This window comes from Pristiophorus japonicus, chromosome 1, assembly GCF_044704955.1.
Source record: "Pristiophorus japonicus isolate sPriJap1 chromosome 1, sPriJap1.hap1, whole genome shotgun sequence".
In the NCBI taxonomy this organism is placed as follows: Eukaryota; Metazoa; Chordata; class Chondrichthyes; family Pristiophoridae; genus Pristiophorus; species Pristiophorus japonicus.
In genome coordinates this window covers 12,498,233-12,515,294 of record NC_091977.1, presented here as the reverse complement: position 1 = coordinate 12,515,294, position 17,062 = coordinate 12,498,233, and positions in this window count along the sequence as shown.

Here is a 17,062-nt window from a genome sequence, read left to right as displayed (position 1 = left end):
ACTCCTGCCCAGCACTCATACAATGAGAGCCATGCTGCCACCAGGAACATCGTTTCCACTGCCTTCACCGCTTGGGAGGAGTCCTGCAGTATTCGCCTGTGTCCCGATTCATCGTTGTCTGCTGCATCATGCACAACCTGGCCATCATGAGGGCACAGCCATTGCCGCCAGGCATAGCAGCACCACCTCAGGAGGAGGAGGAGGAGGACCAGGAGGAGCAGGTGGAGGAGCAACAGCAGGAGGACGAGGAGGAGCAGCAACAGCCGTGAAGGAGGAGGCAGCGACTCCATTACAATCCTGCAAGGGAGGTCGTTTCCACTGACTTCCATCCTACTTCCCGGTTCCTCTGGATGTCCCCATCACCACATCACTTTGCGCTTCCTTACAAAACCAGAAGATGGAAATGAGAGACAACAGCAAACATTAAACATTCCAATCAACATTTATCAAACAACAATAAAATGTATAAATGTGTATTATTCATCACCCTTGTGCATTTCCTTATATCCCCTCTTTTGTTGACCTATCCTAATACTCCTTCGCAGAGTGTCCCCTGTGGCAGCAGCATGGCAAGAGACTACAGATGGCCTTGCAGGACGCCCTCGACCAGCTCTGGGCCTGGAAGGCCCGGATGCAGACTGCAACACCTCAGGCTGGGCGGCGGCTGTCTGGGCTGGCTGGGTGACAGGCAGCGACAAGGGCAATGGTGGAGTGGCAGTGGTGGGATCAGGAATGCTGTCAACCTGAGAGAGGACAGCAGGTTCCTGCTCCACTGACCCACTGCCAATCACCCGGGCCAGCACCTCAGCATCCCCACCAATCTGCTGCAGGACAGATTGCTGGGCTGCTGTGACACTGAGATCCCCGGTTGACTGTGATGGACCCAGTGACGATGGCAGCAGTCAGAGCTTGCGAGACATGCAGCTGAGACTGAAAGACAGCACCAAGACATTGTGTGGCATCAAGTTGAGACTGCACGATAGCAGTCTAAGCTACCATGCAAGCAACCATCGACTCTATGCAGCACCAAGACGTTGCGTTGCTTCCGCCTGTTCTGCAATGGAAGCTGCCACATCGCCCATGACATCATGAGGTCTGGATCTGTGCGGTCTCTCTGGGAGTCCACCATTGTCTGCACACCGGCAGTGAAAAGGGATGTCATCAAGGTCCAGGTCTGTGATTGGAGCGTGGGCAGATACTACAGGAGCGACGAGGTCGGGGCGAAGGAACAGCGAGAGATTGTAGAGGGACGATATCGGGACCCAGGGGAGGCATGAGTTCGGGGCCCAGAAGAGGCGAGGGCCCAGGGGCAGCACGGGCCAGCCCACACTGCGATATGTGTGCGCGCTAGATCCGGGTTGCAGAGTTGGTCTTCAGTCGTCTTGGTTACTCCTTGCTACTAGGCCAAAACCTAGCTCTGTCAAGCCTGTGTGGTGGCTGGTGTGCAAATGTCCCCACATGTTAAAAAAATTCAAGAACAGGCATCTTCCGCCCTTCAAGATTGAGTTCGGAGCTGGAATTTTAGGTCCTTCATTGAAACGCCTGTGAACTTTTTGCAGTGGAAACAAGTCATCCTCGATTCAAGGGACTGCCTATGATGATGATGATGATGCACACTGGCAATGATGAGCTCCATGGTGTGCGCAGAGGTATGTACAATGCTCCTTACCACTTCCGACAGGCTCTCGGGCCTTCCCATTGCACCTATTATGTTGGAGTGCATGGTCATCACCTTTTGTGTGAACGCCTCTCCATCGAGGTCCTCATCTGAGTCCGGTGTCAAAGAACTCATGTACAAACTTGCCCTCCGGGGAAATGGCTCCCGAGATTCCCTTTCCCTTTCACTATGCTGCAGCCGGCTAGGCCCCGGAGCATCACCCAGTGCAGACCCCTCTACTAACCTAACCTCTAAGGACCGTGTAATGCCAGTATCTGAGCTAGTGCCTGTGGGTGAGAGAAGCAGTGATACGGTGCTTGGCTCCTCATCCTCATCCTCGTCCCCCTCTTCTCGCTCGTGACTCAGTTAGGGGGGGGGCTCAGGAACAGACTGCTCATTTGCTGCGTGGTTATCTGAAAACATAAATGGCACAAGAGTCGCATTAAGGTGAGGGCAGGGGGGCAGGAATGGAGCAAGGAAGGCAGACAGTATGAGGAGCTGGAAAGTGATAAGGCCTTCTGGTGTAACAGGAAAGTGAGATAAGAAGAGGGGATAAAGATACCATTGTTGCCCCCAGGGAGCTCGATGTCTCCGCCAGCCACAGTGCCCACACCCAGCGGGCCAATAAGCCGCAGCACTCGCTCCTCCAAGTCAGTCAGCTGGTGCAGTTCAGCTTCTCTCCTCCAGTCTGCTGCTGCTCCCTTCTGTTGTGTGCCATCTTGGCCTGCAAAAGAAAGGAATCTGTGTGAGTAAGTGTCTAGTTATGTATGTAGAAGATATGCCAGCCATGGTTAAATAGAACGTAGGCAAGGAGTGAAATGAGGATGTGACTGTGGGTAGGTACAGATGGTTGGTGGTTGCCTGCTGGGTTAAGTGCTGGTTCGCAGTGTGTGCACAGACTGAGGCTCAGGTTGGAATGTAAGAATTGTGTAAACATGTACTCACCTTGACCACCCGAATCATATCGTTGAATTTCTTCCGGCACGGTGTTGGGCTTCTGTCGACCACGGCACTGACCGACACCTCTGCAGCCTTCTCTGCACACATGGGCCTAAAAACCTGCCTTCTCCCAGCTAGAGGGAACAGAGCATTTGTCATTCTCTTTACTGCCCCCACCAATGTCTCCAATCCCAGGTCATTGACCCATGTGGCTCATCTAAGAGGCATTGGAGCAGCCATCGCAGAACTTCCTTCCAGCTCTCTTTGAACTCCAGCAATGATGAAAATGACCAGGTGCTGCCTGAAACGACATCCCCTTTAAGAACTGGAATGAGCAGGAGGCTGATTATCACTGAATGAAAATCATCTGAAATTGGGTGCAGCTCTCTGTTAATAGCACCCCTGCAGTGCCCCACTGAGGCCATAAGCGCCTCAGATACTGTCTCCCTTCATTTTAAGATGAAAGTGCCCAATTTTCCACAATTTTGCAACCCACCTTGCAAGGCGCTAAATGTTCAAAAAGATAATACTTAGCGCCCCAAATGAATTTTGCCCCCTTGTTATATAGTGACAACAGATATAACATCACATGGGCAGATTGGGATAGTTTATATATGGACATCAGACACTGTGGAGGGAGTTACAGGCTGGAATCTAATCGAGGGGTTCAGGTGATTTCTGTATGGAATAATGGATAACTGGGAGTGAGTTGTAGGCTGGAATCTAATTGAGGGGTTTGCATGGTTTATATATAAAATCATGCATACCTGGGATTAAGTTACAAACTGGATTCTAATCGAGGGGTTCAGATGTTTTATATATAGAATAATGGATACCTGGGAGTGAGCTAAAGGTTGGAATCTAGTCAAGGGGTTTCGCTGGTTTATACATAGAATATAGGAACAGGCCATTGAGCCCGTCGAGCCTGTTCCGCCATTTTTTGAGATCATGGTTGATCTGTGACCGAACTCCATATATTGGCCTTTGGTCCATATCCCTTAATAAAAAGCGAACAAAATCCGATTTAAAATTAACAATTGATCTAGCATCAATTGTCATTAGCGGAACAGTGTTCCAAACTTTTACCACCCTTTGAGTGTCGAAGTGTTTCCTAATTTCATTCCTGAAAGGTCTGGCTCTAATTTCTAGTCTACACCCGCTAATCCTAGAATCCTCAACCAGCGGAAATAGTTTCTCTCTATCTACCCTATCTGTTCGCCTTAATATCTTGAAAACTTTGATGAAACCAGTCTACCTTCTAAATTCGAGAATACAACCATAATTTGTGTAATCTCTCCTCGTAACTTAACCCTTGAAGTCTGGGTTTTATTCTGATAAATCTCTCTGGTCAATTAAAAATTTTTGAGGTGATCAGTCAGCCTATACTTAATTATAGACCCTAGCAATTTCACGACATCAGATGTTAGGCCAACTGGTCTATAATTCCCCGGTTTTCCTCTCTTACCATTCTTAATTAGCAGAGTGACGTACGCAATTTTCCAATCTAAAGGAACAGTTCCTGAATCGAGAGAACTTTGGAGGATTAAAGTTAGGGCATCTGCAATGTGCTCACTGACTTATTTTAAACCCTGGGATGGAAACCATCTGGCCCTGGGGATTTGTCACTCCTCAGTGCCATTATTTTCTTCATTACTGTTATTTTACTTACCGTTAATTTTATTGAATCCCTATCCCTGATTCAATATTAGTTCACTTGAGATTTCTGGCATGCTATCATCCTCTTCTGCTGTAAATACTGACACAAAGTAATTATTCAACATGTCCACCATTTCCTCATCATTGACAGTATCACCACTTTCAGTTTTTATGGGGCCAACATTGCTCCTGACTGCCCTCTTTTTCCTAATGTAATTGTAAAAATTCTTTGTGTTGATTTAGATTTCCCTTACAAGTTTCTTCTCGTATTCCGTTGTTGTAGCTCTTACTATCTGTTTTGTGACCCTTTGCTGTTCTTTGTATCTTTCCCATTTGCCAGCATCTACTTTGCTACTTTGCATTGTTGTACGCTTTTTCTTTTAGTTTTATGCTGTCCTCTTTAGTCGTCAATGGCTGTTTTTTGGGCAAGTACAGTTCTTGCCCCTCAGGGGTATAAACTGGTTCTGTATCATCTTAAATTCTTTTTGGACCATCCCCCACTGGTCTTCTGTCATTTTATCCGTTAACAGATTTTCCCAGTTTACTGTGGACAGTCTCTGTCTCATCCCGTTAAAATGGGCCTTACCCAATCTTGAACCTAAGCCGTGATTTCACCTACCGAGGCGGGCTCAGTGTGGCGAAATAGGTGGTCGATTGGGACCCCACTTCCAGCTCCTTCCCACTCTCTAAAAATAATTTTACGTTGATGAGGCTTATTGGGGCCTGCGAGGTTCCTGGCCAATTAAAAAAAAGCGGGTTTGATGACGTTATTTGATGACATGTCATCAGACAGTTTCCTTAAAGGACCATTTTCACAATCATTTTGACAGTTATGTTGTCAGTATTTTGCAGCACACTGACAAGCACGGCACAAAGGTGCACAGCTGCACCCAGGCACTCCCATGACTCCCTCCATACGCTTACATACCAAAGTTCCACCATACCACCCTGCTTCAAATGGTGCAGCAGAGTGCATAGGACAAATTGCAAAACGTGCCCTCATCAAGCAAATGTTGTGTCCAAATCCAAAGAAATGGCAGTTGTCATTGGACCACACATTGGCTAATTTTCTGATTACTTATCATAATACTCCTCATATAACTACTGGTAGAAAACCAGCAGAGTTGTTTCTCAAATGACAGCCACGAAGCAGGTTCTCATTGTTAAAGCCAAACTCAGCACAGTCAGTAGAAGAGAAACAATTAAGACAGAAAGATAATCATGATAGAGCTAGAGTAAGAGAGAGAAGTGTGAAATTGAATCAGAAGGTTAGAGTGAAGAACCATCACCATAAATGGTTAAAGTGGTTACCAGGAAGAGTAGTGAAGATATGTGGCCCTCCCACATATTTGGTCAAGATGTTTGATCATGGAAAGGTTAGGTTTGTTCACATTGATCAACTACAGATGTGGAAGGAGTTGAAAGTTGGAATGATTCGATTATTTCTGATGATTCAGATTGTCTTGTTACAAGAAGAGTATCAGTAGCAAATCCTACATCAGATGTACGAGAAACAATTCCAAGAGAAAGTCAGAATTTAAATCCAAGTCCGAGTCAGGTAGACAAACCATCTGAAGTTGTAGAGAGTTCAAATGTAGATCAAGGGCTGCCATTGGAGAAAAACTCTCCTCAGGCTCAGCCTAGAATGAGTCTACGTTCGACAACAAGTTTGGAAAGTTCTGTTCGAGAGGGAAGGTATCTTCTTCAAACAGAAAACCAGTGGTTAAGTTTGACTTGTAAGGATGGAAAAATAAATCTGTGGGCTAGAACCACCACTTTTGTGCTTATCGCACAAAAATGGGCGTTATTTCCGGCATGGGCGATAAAAAAGGGTTTTCTGATCGCCGGCTTCTCACCCATTCTCAAAACACCTAGTTTCCATTTTTGAAAATGGGCATTACCGCGAGCGATATCAAATGCAACACCTTGTAACCAATATTCTACCGCCACCAGAGGGCGCATCTGTTGGAGACCCAAGGGATCACAGCATCCCTTGGAAGCACTGCATATAAGCAGGTCTCCCATGCTGTGTCAGCACTCTGGAGTCAGAATAAAGAGACTAAGGTCACACTTATTCAAGTCTACAGTACTCTGTCACGTTGCTTTATTTGAGATACAACAACTGGGTGACGAGTAATAGATAACGAACCATCACGCGGAAATGCAGAGAACTGTTGGTATCCTGGAGAAATTCTTAGAAGGCGACAATTGGGAAGCCTTCGTGGAGCAGCTCGACCAATACTTTGTGGCCAACGGGCTGGAAGGGAATGAGAACGCAGCCAAATGAAGGGCAATCTTGCTCACCTTCTGCAGGGCAACAGCCTATGGCCTCATGAAGAATCGTCTTGCTCCAGTGAAACCAACAGCCAAATCGTAATGAAGAAATGTGTACTTTGGTCCGGGAGCACCTAAACCCGAAGGAGAGCATTCTGATGGCAAGGTATCGATTGTATACATGTCAACGGTCTGAAGGCCAGAAAATAGCGAGCTACGTCGCCGAACTAAGGCGCCTTGCAAGATACTGCAAATTCGGTGGATTCCTGGAGCAAATGCTAAGAGATTTTTTTGTGCTTGGCATTGGCCATGAGGTTATCCTTCGCAAACTAATGACTGTTGAAACACCGAACCTGAGCAAAGCCATAACGATAGCCAAGCATTTATGTCCATCAGCGATAACACCAAACAAATTTCACAGCATAAAGCTGCATCAGCAAGTCCTGTACACAAAGTAACGTCGTCTTCAGGCAGGAATGCATTTGGCAGAACGTACACGCCCGCAGCTGCAAGACCTCAGATGACTCAGAGTCTGCCATCAAGGGTGAATGCGAGGCAATTAATATCTTGTTGGTGCTGCGGAGGTGATCATCGAGCCCATCAATACCGCTTCAAACACTATGAGTGCAAAGACTGTGGAACAATGGGACACCTCCAGCGAGTGTGCAGACGAGCTGCAAACCCTGCAAACCACCACGTTGCAGAGGAAGACCGATCCATGGCGGATCAAACTGAACTAGAGACTCGAACCGAGAAGGCAGAAGTGTATGGGGTACACACCTTCACCATGAAATATCCATCGATCATGTTAAAACGGAATTCCAGTATCCATGGAATTGGTCATGGGTGCAAGTCAGTCTATCATGAGCAAAAAGGCCTTCGAGAGGCTGTGGTGCAACAAGGCACAAAGGCCCAAGCTGAGCCCTATTCCTGCCAAGCTGAGAACTTACACTAAAGAGCTGATCCCTGTAATTGGCAGTGCAGCAGTAAAAGTCTCCAATGATTGAACGGTGCACGAACTACCACTGTGGATTGTACCAGGAGATGGCCCCACACTGTTCGGCAGAAGCTGGCTGGGAAAAATCTGCTGGGACAACATCCGAGCGCTCTCGTCCGTCGACGACGGCTCATGTGCCCAGGTTTTGAGCAAGTTCCTGTCGTTGTTTGAGCCAGGCATTGGAAATTTTTCTGCGGCGAAGGTGCAGAACCACTTGGTTCCCTATACACGACCCAACCATCGTCATGTAAGGCACGTACGGCGCCATACATGATGCGAGAGAAAGTGGAGATCGAGCTGGACAGGTTGCAATGAGAGGGCATCATCGTGCCAGTTGAGTTCAACGAGTGGTCCAGTCTGATTGTTTCGGTTCTCAAGGGCGATGGCACAGTCAGAATTTGTGAGGACTATAAGGTAACGTTTAACTGTTTTTCGCTGCAGGACCATTACCCGCTACTCAAGGCAGACGACCTATTTGCGATGCTGGCAGGAGGGAAGACGTTCACCAAGCTGGACTGACCTCGGCCTACATGACGCAGGAGCTGGCGGAATCTTCGAAAGGCCTCACCTGCATCAACACGCACAAAAGTCTGTTCATCTACAATAGATGCCCATTTGGGATTTGATCGGCCGTGGCTATTGTTGAAAGGAACATGGAGAGTCTGCTAAAGTCGGTTCCGTGCACCGTGCTTTTCCAGGATGACAAATTGATCACAGGTCGGGACACCATCGAACACTTGCAGAACCTGGAGGAGGTTCTAAGTCGGCTCGATCATATGGGACTCATGTTGAAACGCTCAAAGTGTGTTTTCCTGGCACCAGAGGTCGAGTTCTTAGGGAGAGGAATTGCAGCAGACGGCATCAGACCCACCGACACCAAGACAGAGACCATCAAGAACGCGCCAAGACTACAGAACGTGACGGAGCTGCGGTCGTTCCTGGGACTCCTCAATTATTTTAGTAATTTCCTACCTGGTTTAAGCACCTTGCTAGAACCTCTACATGTGTTGCTACGCAAGGGAGTTGACTGGGTATGGGGGAAATCACAAGAGGCTGCTTTTGATAGAGCCAGAAATCTGTTATGTTCCAACAAACTGCTTGTTCTGTATGACCCATGTCAACATTTAGTGCTAGCTTGCGATGTGTCTTTGTACGGGGTCGGGTGTGTGTTACAACAAGCAAACAAATCGGGAACATTGCAACCAATCGCTGATGCGTCCAGGAGTTTGTCCAAGGCCGAAAAGGCCTACAGCATGATTGAAAAGGAAGCTCTGGCATGCATTTATATGTTATATGGTGAAAAAAATGCACCAGTATCTGCTTGGGCTTAAGTTCGAGTTAGAAACTGACCATAAGCCACTCATATTGCTTTTCTCAGAGAGCAAATGTATTATTACCACTGCCTCTGCTCGCATCCAAAGATGGGGCTCACGCTGTCTGCAAATAACTATGTAATTCGCCACAGGCCAGGCACAGAGAACTGCACTGATGCGCTCAGTCGGCTACCATTGTCTATCACCGGGGTGGAAATGGCACAGCCTGCAGACTTGCTCTTGGTGATAGATGCATTCGAAAACGAAATGTCACCCATTACGACCCGCCAGATCAGGACCTGGACCAGCCAGGATCCTTTACTGTCCCTTGTAAAAAAAACTGTGTCCTCCATGGGAGCTGGTCCAGCATCCCAGCGGAGATGCATGAAGAGATCCAGCCGTTCCAGTGGCGCAAAGACGAAATGTCCATATAGGCGGATTGTCTTTTGTGGGGTAATCGTGTGGTTTTGCCCAAGAAAGGCAGGGAAACATTCATACGCAACATTACACAGTACCCACCCAGGCATAGTAATGATGAAAGCTATAGCCAGATCCCATGTGTGATGGCCTGGCATCGACTCAGATTTGGAGTCTTGCGTGCGCCAATGCAACACTTGCTCTCAACTGAGCAATGCACCTAGGGAGGCAGCACTAAGTTTGTGGTCATGGCCCTCCAAACCGTGGTCTAGGATCCACGTTGACTTCGCTGGCCCGTTTCTAGGCAAAATGTTTTTGGTTGTTGTGGATGCTTATTCAAAATGGATTGAGTGTGTAATAATGTCTGTAAGCATGTCCACTGCCACCATCGAAAGTCTACGAGCCATGTTTGCCAACACACGGCCTGCCTGATGTCCTTGTCAGCGACAATGGGCCGTGCTTTACCAGCACTGAATTCAAGAAATTCATCACCCGCAATAGGATCAAGCACGTCACATCTGCCCCGTTCAAGCCCGCACCTAACGGCCAGGCAGAACGGGCAGTCCAAACCATCAAGCAAAGCTTGAAACGTGTGTCGGAAGGCTCCCTGCAGACCCGCCTGTCCCGAGTCCTGCTCAGCTACCGCAAAAGACCCCACTCGCTCACCGCGGTTCCCCCTGCCGAACTGCTCATGAAAAGGGCACTCAAAACAAGGCTCTCTCTAGTCCACCCTGATCTCCATGATCATGTCGAGGGCAGGCAACATCAACAAAACATATACCATGATCGCGCAAATTTGTCACGTGATATTGAAGTCAATGACCCTGTATTTATACTCAAATATGGACATGGTCCCAAATGGCTTGCTGGCACTGTCGTAGCCAAAGAAGGGAGTGTTATGTCTTTGGATGCTCTGATAATGACTCCACGAGGCGATGTATTGCACTTGAACTTTAGTAAACTGAGTCCATTTAATATAACTCCAGAGTGAGGACCACACCTGGTGGCCTGCCTTTTATACTAGGCCAGGCACACCTGTACAGGTAACCTACAAGTCTCCCACTGCAGTGCCCTCTGGTGGCACATCATATGTAATAGTAAAAGCAGTAAACATGCGTGATACGTGACATCACTCTCCCCCTAGTCCTTAGTGCAAATCGCCTTCATGCATTGACAGTGCTCTGGGCTTAGTTCTATCTGGTTGACCCTTGGAGGGTCGTTTCCATCTTGGATGAGTTGGTGGTGTTTTGTTGGGAGTAGAGGTGCTGGTGGTTTCTGTTTGTGAGTCCATGACCACTCCATTCTCTGCCCCCACATATAGATTATGCTGGTGGCTCCTTACATTCATATACATAAGAACATAACATAAGAACATAAGAATTAGGAACAGGAGTAGGTCATCTACCCCCTCGAGCCTGCTCCACCATTCAACAAGATCATGTCTGATCTGGCCGTGGACTCAGCTCCACTTACCTGCCCGCTCCCCGTAACCCTTAATTCCCTTATTGGTTAAAAATCTATCTATCTGTGACTTGAATACATTCAATGAGCTAGCCTCAACTGCTTCCTTGGGCAGAGAATTCCACAGATTCACAACCCTCTGGGAGAAGAAATTCCTTCTCAACTCGGCATTAAATTGGCTCCCCCGTATTTTGAGGCTGTGCCCCCTAGTTCTAGTCTCCCCGACCAGTGGAAACAACCTCTCTGCATCCATCTTGTCTATCCCTTTCATTATTTTAAATATTTCTATAAGATCACCCCTCATCCTTTTGAACGCCAACGAGTAAAGACCCAGTCTACTCAATCTATCATCATAAGGTAACCCTCTCATTTCCAGAATCAGCCTAGTGAATCGTCTCTTTACCCCCTCCAAAGCTAGTATATCCTTCCTTAAGTGAGGTGACCAAAACTGCATGCAGTCCTCCAGCTGCGGCCTCACCAATACCCTATACAGTTGCAGCAGGACCTCCCTGCTTTTGTACTCCATCCCTCTCGCAATGAAGGTCAATATTCCATTCGCCTTCCTGATTACCTGCTGCACCTGCAAACTAACTTTTTGGGATTCATGCACAAGGACCCCCAGGTCCCTCTGCACCGCAGCATGTTGTAATTTCTCCCCATTCAAATAATATTCCCTTTTACTGTTTTTTTTTCCAAGGTGGATGACCTCACATTTTCCAACATTGTATTCCATCTGCCAAAACTTAGCCCATTCGCTTAACCTATCTAAATCTCCTTGCAGCCTCTCTGTGTCCTCTACACAACCCGCTTTCCCACTAATCTTTGTGTCATCTGCAAATTTTGTTACATTACACTCTGTACCCTCTTCCAGGTCATCTATGTATATTGTAAACAGTTGTGGTCCCAGCACCGATCCCTGTGGCACACCACTAACCACCAATTTCCAAACCGAAAAGGACCCATTTATCCCAACTCTCTGCTTTCTGTTAGCCAGCCAATTCTCTATCCATGCTAATACATTTCCTCTGACTCCGCGTACCTTTATCTTCTGCAGTAACCTTTTGTGTGGCACCTTATCGAATGCTTTTTGGAAATCTAAATACACCACATCCATCGGTACACCTCTATCCACCATCCTCAAAGAATTCCAGTAAATTAGTTAAACATGATTTCCCCTTCATGAATCCATGTTGCATCTGCTTGATTGCACTATTCCTATCTAGATGTCCCGCTATTTCTTCCTTAATGATAGCTTCAAGCATTTTCCTCACTATAGATGTTAAACTAACTGGCCTATAGTTACCTGCCTTTTGTCTGCCCCCCTTTTTAAACAGAAGCGTTACATTAGCTGCTTTCCAATCCGCTGGTACCTCCCCAGAGTCCAGAGAATTTTGGTAGATTATAACGAATGCATCTGCTATAACTTCCGCCATCTCTTTTAATACCCTGGGATACATTTCATCAGGACCAGGGGACTTGGCCACCTTGAGTCCCATTAGCATGTCCAGCACTACCCCCCTAGTGATCGTGATTATCTCAAGATCCTCCCTTCCCACATTCCCTGGCCAGCAATTTTTGGCATGGTTTTTGTGTCTTACACTGTGAAGATCGAAGCAAAATAATCGTTTAAGGTCTCAGCCATTTCCACATTTCCCATTATTAAATCCTCCTTCTCATCTTCTAAGGGACCAACATTTACTTTAGTCACTCTTTTCCGTTTTATATATCGGTAAAAGCTTTTACTATCTGTTTTTATGTTTTGCGCAAGTTTACTTTCGTAATCTACCTTTCCTTTCTTTATTGCTTTCTGAGTCATTCTTTGCTGTCGTTTAAAATTTTCACAATCTTCTAGTTTCCCACTAACCTTGGCCACCTTATACGCATTGGTTTTTAATTTGATACTCTCCTTTATTTCCTTGGTTATCCATGGCTGGTTATCCCTTCTCTTACCGCCCTTCTTTTTCACTGGAATATATTTTTGAGCACACTTTGAAAGAGCTCCTTAAAAGTCCTCCACTGTTCCTCAATTGTGCCACCGTTTAGTCTGTGTTTCCAGTCTACTTCAGCGAACTTTGCCCTCATCTCACTGTAGTCCCCTTTGTTTAAGCATAGTAAGCTTGTTTGAGACACTACTTCCTCACCCTCAATCTGTATTATAAATAAAACCACTCCTGTTGATCACTCATTCCGAGAGGATCTTTTACTAGGGGATCGTTTATTATTCCTGCCTCATTACACCAGACCAGATCTAAGATAGCTTGCTCCCTTGTAGGTTCTGTAACATACTGTTCTAAGAAACAATCCCGTATGCATTCTATGAATTCCTCCTCAAGGCTACCCCATGTGATTTGATTTGACCAATCAATATGTAGGTTAAAATCCCCCATGATTACTGCCGTTCCTTTTTCACATGCCTCCATTATTTCCTTGATTATTGTCCGCCCCACCGTGAAGTTATTATTTGGAGGCCTATAAACTACGCCCACCAGTGACTTTTTCCCCTTACTATCTTCAATCTCCACCCACAATGATTCAACATTTGGTTCATTAGAGCCAATATCATCTCTCACAACTGTCCTGATAGCATCCTTTATCAACAGAACTACCCCACCTCCTTTCCCTTCTTGTCTATCTTTCCAAATTGTAAGATACCCCTGTATGTTTAATTCCCAGTCTTGGCCACCCTGCAACCACATTTCTGTAATGGCCACCAAATCATACCCATTTGTAATGATTTGTGCCATCAACTCATTTACTTTATTTCAAATGCTGCGTGCGTTCAGGTAGAGTGTTTTATTACTAGTTTTTAAAGCATGATTTTTAGTTTTGACCCCTCCTACAGCCCTTTTATATTCATACATATTGTCCCTTCCTATCACCTTGTGGTTTACACTTACCCCAGTGCTACTCTGCTCTGTTACCTCCTGCCTTTTGAATTCTTTCTTGGGGTCCTGTTCATCTGAGCTCTCACCCACTCTAACTAGCTCAGAGCCCTCTCCTGGGTTCCGAATACACCTCGCATTCAGCTTTCATGCTGGCCTTGTTATTACATAAGAACATAAGTATTAGGAACAGGAGTAGGCCATCTAGCCCCTCGAGCCTGCTCCGCCATTCAATAAGACCATGGCTGATCCACTTACCCGCCCGCTCCCCGTAACCCGTAATTCCCTTATTGGTTAAAAATCTATCTATCTGTGACTTGAATACATTCAATGAGCTCGCCTCAACTGCTTCCTTGGACAGAGAATTCCACGGATTCACAACCCTCTGGGAGAAGAAATTCCTTCTCAACTCGGTTTTAAATTGGCTCCCCCGTATTTTGAGGCTGTGCCCCCTAGTTCTAGTCTCCCCGACCAGTGGAAACAACCTTTCCGCCTCTATCTTGTCTATCCCTTTCATTATTTTAAATGTTTCTATAAGATCACCCCTCATCCTTCTGAACTCCAACGAGTAAAGACCCAGTCTACTCAATCTATCATCATAAGGTAACCCCCTCATCTCCGGAATCAGCCTAGTGAATCGTCTCTGTAACCCTTCCAAAGCCAGTATATCCTTCCTTGATCAAGGTGACCAAAACTGCACGCAGTACTCCAGGTGTGGCCTGACCAATATCCTATACAGTTGCAGCAGGACCTCCCTGCTTTTGTACTCCATCCCTCTCGCAATGAAGGCTAACATTCCATTCGCCTTCTGATTACCTGCTGCACCTGCAAACTAACTTTATGGGATTCATGCACAAAGACCCCTAGGTCCCGCTGCACCTCAGCATGTTGTAATTTCTCCCCATTCAAATAATATTCCCTTTTACTGTTTTTTTTCCCAAGGTGGATGACATCACACTTTCCGACATTGTATTCCATCTGCCAAACCTCAGCCCATTCGCTTAACCTATCCAAATCTCTTTGCAGCCTCTCTGAGTCCTCTACACAACCCGCTTTCCCACTAATCTTTGTGTCATCTGCAAATTTTGTTACACTACACTCTGTCCCCTCTTCCAGGTCATCTATGTATATTGTAAACAGTTGTGGTCCCAGCACCGATCCCTGTGGAACACCACTAACCACCGATTTCCAACCTGAAAAGGACCCATTTATCCCAACTCTCTGCTTTCTGTTCGCCAGCCAATTCTCTATCCATGCTAATACATTTCCTCTGACTCCGCGTACCTCTATCTTCTGCAGTAACCTTTTGTGTGGCACTTTATCGAATCCCTTTTGGAAATCTAAATACACCACATCCATCGGTACACATCTATCCACCATGCTCGTTATATCCTCAAAGAATTCCAGTAAATTAGTTAAACATGATTTCCCCTTCATGAATCCATGCTGCGTCTGCTTAATTGCACTATTCCTATCTAGATGTCCCGCTATTTCTTCCTGAATGATAGTTTCAAGCATTTTCCCCACTACAGATGTTAAACTAACCGGCCTATAGTTACCTGCCTTTTGTCTGCCCCCTTTTTTAAACAGAGGCGTTACATTAATTAGCAGTCTCGTTGTGCGAGGCCCGTTGGGGAAGAGTGACCATAATATGGTGGAATTCTGCATTAGGATGGAGAATGAAACAGTTAATTCAGAGACCATGGTCCAGAAATTAAAGAAGGGTAACTTTGAAGGTATGAGGCATGAATTGGCTAGGATAGATTGGCGAATGATACTTAAGGGGTTGACTGTGGATGGGCAATGGCAGACATTTAGAGACCGCATGGATGAACTACAATAATTGTACATTCCTGTCTGGCGTAAAAATAAAAAAGGGAAGGTGGCTCAACCGTGGCTATCAAGGAAAATCAGGGATAGTATTAAAGCCAAGGAAGTGGCATACAAATTGGCCAGAAATAGCAGCGAACCTGGGGACTGGGAGAAATTTAGAACTCAGCAGAGGAGGACAAAGGGTTTGATTAGGGCAGGGAAAATGGAGTACGAGAAGAAGCTTGCAGGGAACATTAAGACGGATTGCAAAAGTTTCTATAGATATGTAAAGAGAAAAAGGTTAGTAAAGACAAACGTAGGTCCCCTGCAGTCAGAATCAGGGGAAGTCATAGCGGGGAACAAAAAAATGGCAGACCAATTGAACAAGTACTTTGGTTCAGTATTCACTAAGGAGGACACAAACAACCTTCCAGATATAAAAGGGGTCAGAGGGTCTAGTAAGGAGGAGGAACTGAGGGAAATCCTTATTAGTCGGGAAATTGTGTTGGGGAAATTGATGGGATTGAAGGCCGATAAATCCCCAGGGCCTGATGGACTGCATCCCAGAGTACTTAAGGAGGTGGCCTTGGAAATAGTGGATGCATTGACAGTCATTTTCCAACATTTCATTGACTCTGGATCAGTTCCTATCGAGTGGAGGGTAGCCAGTGTAACCCCACTTTTTAAAAAAGGAGGGAGAGAGAAAACAGGGAATTATAGACCGGTCAGCCTGACATCGGTCGTGGGTAAAATGATGGAATCAATTATTAAGGATGTCATAGCAGCGCATTTGGAAAGAGGTGACATGATAGGTCCAAGTCAGCATGGATTTGTGAAAGGGAAATCATGCTTGACAAATCTTCTGGAATTTTTTGAGGATGTTTCCAGTAGAGTGGACAAGGGAGAACCATTTGATGTGGTATATTTGGACTTTCAGAAGGCTTTCGACAAGGTCTCACACAAGAGATTAATGTGCAAAGTTAAAGCACATGGGATTGGGGGTAGTGTGCTGACTTGGATTGAGAACTGGTTGTCAGACAGGAAGCAAAGAGTAGGAGTAAATGGGTACTTTTCAGAATGGCAGGCAGTGACTAGTGGGGTACCGCAAGGTTCTGTGCTGGGGCCCCAGCTGTTTACATTGTACATTAATGACTTAGATGAGGGGATTAAATGTAGTATCTCCAAATTTGCGGATGACACTAAGTTGGGTGGCAGTGTGAACTGTGAGGAGGATGCTATGAGTATGCAGAGTGACTTGGATAGGTTAGGTGAGTGGGCAAATGCATGGCAGATGAAGTATAATGTGGATAAATGTGAGGTTATCCACTTTGGTGGTAAAAACAGAGAGACAGACTATTATCTGAATGGTGACAGATTAGGAAAAGGGGAGGTGCAACAAGACCTGGATGTCATGGTACATCAGTCATTGAAGGTTGGCATGCAGGTACAGCAGGCGGTTAAGAAAGCAAATGGCATGTTGGCCTTCATAGCGAGGGGATTTGAGTACAGGCGCAGGGAGGTATTGCTACAGTTGTACAGGGCCTTGGTGAGGCCACACCTGGAGTATTGTGTACAGTTTTGGTCTCCTAACTTGAGGAAGGACATTCTTGCTATTGAGGGAGTGCAGCGAAGGTTCACCAGACTGATTCCCGGG